We start from the raw sequence: 8,936 nt of genomic DNA on the forward strand, positions 1-8,936 counted from the left end.
GAATATTTCTTGTTGTTTTTATTTCATTCTCACCTCATACTGTTAATATGCATTCAGAATACAGTATTTACTGTGCAACACACCTATCTTGCAGAGCAGCCGCTAAGACTACAGACAGGTCCTTGGGACATCCATTCTTGGACAACTAATTCCATGCAAATGACCATAAGGTGGCTTTACACAAACAGAGGCAGTAAATACTGTGATGGTCTAAAAAAAAGAGCTTTTGATTAATAGCTTGCCAGTATGATCTCACTGGGAGCTTAAAAAAAAAAGTGGACAGGACATAAAAAATTATTTAGCAAGTCATTTAGCTTAACTGTTAACTAAAGCAGGATTAGCTATGCCTAAAAAATTCCTGACAGTTATTTCTCTACACTGCACTCCAAATTTGCAGTGCAAAAGAATCCCTAACCTCCACAAGAAATCTGTGTCCCTATTTAACCACCAAAAATACACTTTTTCTCTCCTGGGCTGTAAGCCTTACAAAGGGATCATTCCTTGCAGAAGGGAAAAAGAAAAGGAAAACCGTCTTTTGAAAAGGTGTGTTTAGAAGAATGAAAAGCAATAGCCCAAGCTACTGTCTGCTGTGGACTTCATCAGGAGAAACAGTGTTTTCTTCTTCTGAAAGGCAGTTATTTATCATTCTGAGGGGGACAATTTTTACATTTTGCTTTCCTCCAGAAATATTATCCCCCAAACAGTCCATATTTTCAGTAGTCAGTTTCTCTTCTAAGTCTCAGATTTACTAGCTTCCTAGCTATACATATATATGTGTGTGTCTCTATGTACATAGATATAGATATTCGTATTCCAATCCCACACATATTTTAACTCTACAAAAGAACATATCCTTGCTATCATGTCAGTGTGCCAGCTGACTATGTATCCTTTTTTCTTGGTTGCCAGCACTATTACAATGAAATTGTCTCCACTTGTGATCTCATATTATAAAGATTCCCAAAGCTCTGACAACTCAAGGCACTATGATATACTCCTCTTACACTGTTAAAGCAGACACAGGGAGCAGAGTTCTCTGTAGAGCACAAGAAAAGATTTATAGACATGGTGAAAGAACACTTTCCCTGCTGACTTCTTAAAATAATTATGACTTTCCATGAATCTCTAAATCAAGTGCAGAATGACAAAAGCATAAGGAAACAAGCCACAAAAATACCATTTACAATAAGCCCTAGTGGACTTACTTCAGCAACATATCACATCCTTAGATGAAAAAGGTACATAATTATTTCAAGAAGACATATATGACTTAATGTGAAAAACAAGTGTTTATTGTGCCTGCCATGGTTTCCAAAACTTGCTTTCAGCCTTGATTGTTGTGTTACTATAATACTATAATGTGACGGTACTAAATATTGAAAGAGTGAACAGATACAAAGTGAGAGACACATGAAAGGACACTATGTGACATTAAATGAACATATTAGATTAACCAGTTCTAGCAGTCATGAAGAAATATTCTTATTTAGAAAAAATATAAACACCCCTGAAATTTTACAGAGACTATTGCAGCTCTTCATTCAGGCTGAGTGAGAAAAGTCTCTATTTCGTCTGATCTGCCCGCAGCAGCTACATGGGCTTATCAATACATGGGGTTAGGGAGCCACTGTGTTTTCAAGGGTATCAGTGACTTCTCACACTGCCATTTCTGCCTAAGCCTAATATATCTTACTGTGGCAGTACACACTGCTGAATTAACACCCTTCATTCTTCGTGTTAATTACACAGAATAAAACCATTCAAGATTAGTTGTTAACTTGTCAAGAAACGGTGGGGACAAAACCACCCTTCTGTTATATGGATCACAAACTCAGAATTTCTCTCTCAGGTGCTCTCTGATGGCCTCTCTCAGCTGCACAGTGCCTTGATGGGCTGTAAAACCATCCTCATCTCTGGATGCTCAAGTGCTTCAGCTCACCAACGCAGCCCCTCACCCTGCAGCCAAGGTTTCCCCTCAATCTTGCAAGCGCTGGGCAACACACACAACTCCCTCATAACAACTGGGCTATTTCATCTGGTGGAGGGCACCCAGCTCACGAGATGTCATCAGCAACCCTTTCAATGAACAGACTTCATTCACAGTCATCCTTAACTGAATATTTCCCTCATAGCTGATGTCTCCCTGGCAGTGTCGCTCCACCTAGGTAGGTAGGCTGAGATACACCATTCTCCTTGGGTTTGTAACCCCAGTTTTTCTGACCTTCAAACACTGGCACAGCCTCAGATGCTGTCTGTGGTTTCATGGTATGAACCTGATCCCTGCTTTTCAGAGACAGATTGCTAAAGCCATTCAGGTAGACCCCTGCCATTATATAGTAGTACAATCAGTTAACAAAACCAGATCCAGTGAAAACCACTAAATGAAGGCACTAAAAGATGATCTGGACACACTCATTTGGCCTCATTGAAACTCATACAGGTGGCCTCAGCCCATCAACCCTGCCTGTCCAGATCCCTCTGAAGAGCCTTCCTATCCTCAAGCAGATCGACACTCCCACTGAATTTAGTGTCATCTGCAAACATACTGAGGGAGCACTCAATCCTCGCATCCAGATCATTGATAAAGATGTTAAACAAGACCGGATCCAGAACTGAGCCCTGGGGAACACCACTCGTGACTGGCCGCCAGCTGGATTTAACTCCATTTACCACAACTCTCTGCGCTCGGCCATTCAGCCAGTTCTTTATCCAGCGAAGTGTACACCCATCCAAACCACGGGCAGCTAGTTTCTGCAGGAGGATGCTGTGGGAAACAGTGCCAAAGGCCTTACTAAAGTGCAGGTAGACAATATCCACAGCCTTTCCCTCATCCACTAGGCAGGTCACCTGGTCATAGAAGGAGATCAGGTTGGTCGAGCAGGACCTGCCTTTCATGAACTCATGCTGGCTGGGCCTGAATCCCTGGTCGTGCTTCATATGCCCGGTGAGAGCACTAAGGATGAATCGCTCCATAATCTTGCCTGGCACCAAGGTCAGGCTGACAGGTCTGCAGTTCCCAGGATCCTCCTTACGGCCATTCTTGTAAATGGCTGTTGCACTGGCAATCCTCCAGTCATCTGGGACCTCCCCTGTCACCCAGGACTGCTGAGAGATGATGGAGAGTGGTGTGGCCAGCTCCTCCGCCAGTTCCTTCAGCACTCTTTGGTGGATCCCATCCAGCCTCATAGACTTGTAGGTGTCCAGGTGGCATAGGAAGTCATTAACTGCTTCATCCTGGATTATGGGAGGTTTGTTCCGCACTCCTTCCCTATCTTCCAGCACAGGGGGCTGACTACCCTGGGAATAACCAGTCTGACTACTAAAGACTGAGGCGAAGAAGGCATTAAGTACCTCAGCCTTTTTCTCATCCTTGTTGGCAATATCTCCTCTCGCATCCAATAAGGGATGGAGATTCTCCTTGGCTGTCTTTTTGTTGTTGATGTGCTTGTAAAAACATTTTTTACTGTCCCTTACAACAGTGGATAGCCTGAGTTCTAGCTGGGCTTTTGCCTCTCGAATTTCCTCTCTACATGACCTAACGAGACCCCTGTACTCCTCTTGAGTTGCCTGCTCTTTCTTCCATAGGTGGTAGACCCTCGTTTTTTTCCTGAGTCCCAGCAAGAGCTCTCTGTTCAGCCAGGTCGGTCGTCTTCCCCACTGGTTTGTCTTGCGGCACATGTGGACAGCCTGCTCCTGTGACATTAAGACTTCCTCCTTGAAGAATGCCTAGCCTTCCTGAACCCCTCTACCCTTTCAGGACTCTCTCCCAGGGGACCCTCTCAACCAGCATCCTGAACAGGCCAAAGTCTGCCCTCCAAAAGTTCATGGTGGTGGTTTTGCTGGCCACCCTCTTTACTTCACCATGAAACAAGAACTCTAACATTTCGTGGTCGCTAAGACCACCAGTCCTTCTCTGTTAGTAAACAACAGGTCTAGTGATGCACCCCCTCTGGCAGGCTCATTTACCAGCTGTGTTAGGAAGTTATCTTCCACACACACTGCAGGAACCTCCTAGACTCTTTTCTCTTTGCTCTGTTGTATTTCCAGCAGATGTCCGGTAAGTTAAAGTCCCCCGCGACAACAAGGGCTAGCGATTGTGAGACTCCTGCCGGCCTCTTGTAGAAAACTTTATCTGCCTCTTCATCCTGGTTGGGTGGTCTATAACAGACTCCCAGCAAGATGTCTGCCTTGTTGGCTTTCCCCCTCATCTTTACCCATAAGCATTCGACCATGTCATCACAATCGTCAAGCTCTATACAATCGAAGCAGTCCCTAACATACAGTGCCACCCCACTGCCTCTCTTTCCTCGTCTATCCCTTCTGAAGATCTTGTAGTCATCCGTTGCATCACTCCAGTCATGAGAGTCATCCCACCACATTTCTGTGATGGTGACCAAGTCATAGCTGTCCTGCTGTACAATGGCTTCCAGCTCCTCCTGTTTAATGCCCATCCTGCATGCATTGGTGTAGATGCACTTGAGCTGGGCTATCGATCTCATCCCCAATCCTGGCATGCCATGCCTGGTCTCATAGCTAGTGAGCCTGGTTATATTCCCTTCCCCCTTTGAACCTAATTTAAAGTCCTCTTGATGAGCCCCGCCAGCTCATGGGCAAGAATCCTTTTACCCCTTTGAGACAGCCGGACTCCACCTGTCGCCAGCAGGCCCTGTGCCATGTAAACCTCCCCATGATCAAAGAAACCAAAATTCCACCAACGGCACCAGTCTCTGAGCCATCTGATAATCAGGTGAGTTTTCCTGCCCCTTTCAGTGCTCTTCCCTGCCACTGATGGGATTGAGGAAAAAGACTGTAAGCAAGACCTGTGAACACATCCCATTTAGATCAAGGCAGCAATGAAAGTTGTGCTCGTATGTTTCTGATGTTGTCACTGTAATACAGCTTCTTCTTCTCCCTTGTCAGGGAAACAAAACATAAGAAATAGCTAGAAATAATCAGAAATAGTAAAAACTCCTGATTCTGGGGCAAAAATTCTCCAGTTCATATAATAGATCTGTAATGCTCCCTGCATCCTACCAACATTTCTCTCTAGAAAGGACTGGCCTAAGATGATCTTAGACTCAGTGGATTTTCAGTGGGTTCACTAACCTACAAGTAGGTATGTTTTTTGAAGTCCCAGTACCCTTTACAAAAACCTTTGCATAGGCAAAGAAAACCAACCAACCAAGCAACAAACTGATTTTCTTTTCTTATTCTTTGATATGTATAGAAAAGCAAATAGAAAAATTGAAAGATCTGGAAATGCTGTCATGTAGAAATATACAAACTGAAGATGAGTACATTTAACTTACTTTGTATTTAGTTTTATTTCAAGACTTCATTTATTTCAAAGTTCACAGAGATCTAGTTTTGTTGCATTATATGTGGTAATTTTCACTTCTTCTTGGACTTCACCACAATAAAAATTGTATCACACTCAACAAAATCAAATAAGAAAATGCTTTAATTAACAATACTAACCATTCTTTAACTATTGAAATCTTGTCTATATTTTGATTGTGTTTCTATTAGGCTTGCTGATAAAAGATAGGTATCAAATACCTGTAAATATATATAGCATGAAAAAATTGTGCTGCTTTTTTTTGCTATATTAATTTAAAGCTATTTATAGAGATGTTTTTACTGAATAAGCAACGCTAATGACTCACTTTTCTTTTAGACACGTTACACAGTAAATTATGAAGTTTCATAGTGAGCTTGCAGACAAGAAATTAAAATGAACAAGGTTGAATGTTCATTTTACTTTCATCAAATTCAGTGAAGAATTGAATTGATATATTTTCCTATGTGTTTATTAATGTGTGTATATTATATATGTATATAGAGAGAACAATGAATAGCCTATATTTATTATCAACAGACTATATATCATTACATACTACTGTATTACACAGAACATACCATTTTTATATATTAAGTATGGATATTTCAGTGTACCAATCTCTAATTTGTAATGGCAGCAACAAGTTCAACCCTAAAAGACAGAAGAAAAGCTCAAGACAAAGTCTTTATATAATTTTTTCCACTGCTAGCTGTAAGGAGACAAAAAAAAAAGTTATTTTTTCAGTGAGTTCAAACACTACAGAGGCTCACTTTTAAAGTGTAGGCCTCTGGTACCCCTTTAACACTTCAGCAATACACAGTACATTTTCTCTTGTGCTCCCTATTACATTCACAACATATGACGCATGGCTGTTGTGTAATTAAATGCTTTACTCTTGACACTCATACAGAAAACATTCACGTTTTAATGGGAAGTGCTCTGTGGATGAAAGAAATAAGACCTATTTGTCATCCTTCATTATGTCAATTCACCATAATAAATTAACAGGGAAGAAATATTTTCCATATTTCCACCGTACATTCTATACCTCTTCCCTTTCAGCATTTTAAGAGACCGATCTCTTTAGGGAAATAGTGCAGGAGTACTTAAAAGCACTTTGCAATCTGATGTCTGAATTACATTCTTGTAAACTCTGTTTGGCATTGGATTAATATCTAATTTTGCTCTGACAAGAATAAGCAGAACTTGTGCCTGCTAAAGTGCTTATTTAGGCTGAATATGAGAACATTTGTTTCTCTGTGGGAAATATACATATAAAGCTGCAAAAGAGAGCCCGAGCTATGGAAAAAAAAACCCTCTTCAAGATGCAGTAACACTGGCAGTTCATGCAGCTGTGTACAAAAGAAATTACACAACATACATGAATTTTTTAATAATCCATTTCAAACTCTATGCAATATATATGATCAGTCACAAAAGTAATAAAGATATATGAATTATTTTGACAGAAAATGTAATGGAAATGGGTAGGAAACAACATATATCCTCCATTACATGAAAAGTGTGTTGTGAGATACACAATTAATTGGTAAAAAGATCTTATGGGAACATTGTATAGTCACTGCCCACCATAGTAATCCTGACTACAGGACTTCAGAGAATATTTATTAAACTATTGCATACTGTAGATGATTCTTGGTTAGGTCATGACCTAATTCTATGTCTTTTTTACTCTTTGTATCACAGCTGCTTTAGAGCTCTTCAAAACAAAACAAAAGCCAATTGGTCTTTTCGTTAAATGCCTGGGGAAATTTATCTTTTTCCTGACTCCTCTGTCTCCTGTTCATTACAAGAGACCTTGTCTGATGTGTTCTCTTTTTCAAAAAGTTAATCTTGATTCCGCTGAAATCAGTGTGAGAATGACCCTTGGATTTTAGTGAAAGACCATGAGTTCACCTAACTCCTTGAAAATTGCAGCTCAAAAGGTAAGATTTTCACAAAGCTAGAGTTGTCCACAGATAGCAAACTAGAAAGGATCACCTTGATTTCATAGTTTCCCCACATGTCATTGAGTACTTAACTACTCTAGCATCAAAATCATAAGTTTTGTTTTGCTTGAATATCTAAGCAGCCACAAATAGGTGTTTTCCATTTTTTGTTTTTTTCAACAGCTGAAAAAGCGTTCTCACTGTAATAAAGCAATGCGACAACAGCTTCTTGTCTCCCTGAGAACTGAGATTTTTCCTGTTCCATATATTTCTTTGACAATGTAAATTTTTTTCCCAGACAATGTAATGTATTTTTCTATTTAGTCATTGGATAGGTATATTTGATATAGTAACACTTGGTATACTATTAGTATATCTGGAAAAAATATTATCATTAATAGAGAAATTGTAAAATTGGCAACGATGCAATTTTAGGGAGAGCAGCCCACAGAGGTTTCAGATGGTAGTATCAAGATGGTTCACAGAATCACAGAATCACAGAATGGTAGGGGTTGGAAGGGACCTCTGTGGGTCATCTAGTCCAACCCAATCTTGTTTAGATTTAAAAGCCTCCTGCCATTTCTGCCCAGAAACTTCCCCCCCCCTTTTTCTTTTGTATGCAGTTACTGTCTTCATTTCAGTTTCCCCTACAGACGTTTCTTTCCAGTTCTGCCCCACGCTTTGTCTCTAGCACTTCAACTTTAACTTAAGCATCAGTTCTGCTTTTGCTTGCAGATTATTTTAGCTGCAAAAGTTTCATAGGCTGAGATAGCTTTCTCTATATATATATCTGTTTAGGAAATTACCAGGTTTTCACCTGTTCTTTTTAACTCTGGTGTTAAAATTTCATTTACTGAAACCAGTAGGGAGATGAAAAAACTTTACCATGCAGCTAAAATTTTATCACATCGTGGTTAGAATTCAATTAAATTCTTTATAATGCTTTCTTAGTCCTCTCAGAGATTGTTCGCTTTCTAGTAAATACATGGGCTGCATTGTTTTGCATAGGTCTGTCCATATTTTTCCATTTTGACATTTTAAGTTTTGTTTCTCACATACATGAGATGTGAGAGTTGCTTTCTCCTGCGAATAACCAAATCTCGTCATCCCTCAATGACACATAGACAGTTTCTCAGCTTTTCAAAGAAGACAGAGTGCTGAGAACCTTTCACAATTTTTCTTTCAGTGGCTTAATCAGAAACATAGATGATGCAGTTTTTAAACCATCAGACATCCTCCGGTTTCACTGGAGAATTTATTGGGGGAGAGGAAAAACACACAAACAAAAATGTCAAGACCCTCTCACTGCATCTAAAAGAAAACAAAAAAGATAAGGAGAGGGGACTTGTGTACCCAAGTCCCTCAGAATATGATCTTGGAACTCATCTGGTTTATTGTTTTCAATCTGGCACAGTTTTAGATCCGTAATGATAAAGTTTGTCGATGCTATGAAAGTGGAAGGTAGGATGAAGGAGATTAGAACTGAATACCAAAAGATCTGGATGAACAGAAATAGGACTAGATTGAAATGCAAGGTCATGTACGTGGAGTTAATAATAAAACGTTCTCCGGTATGCTGGAGGCTTATCAGTTGGAAATGTTTTGTAGAAATGGGGTGCGATAGTCAATCTCCAAATGAATGAACT

Source organism: Opisthocomus hoazin, chromosome 2, assembly GCF_030867145.1.
Source record: "Opisthocomus hoazin isolate bOpiHoa1 chromosome 2, bOpiHoa1.hap1, whole genome shotgun sequence".
Taxonomy (NCBI): Eukaryota; Metazoa; Chordata; class Aves; order Opisthocomiformes; family Opisthocomidae; genus Opisthocomus; species Opisthocomus hoazin.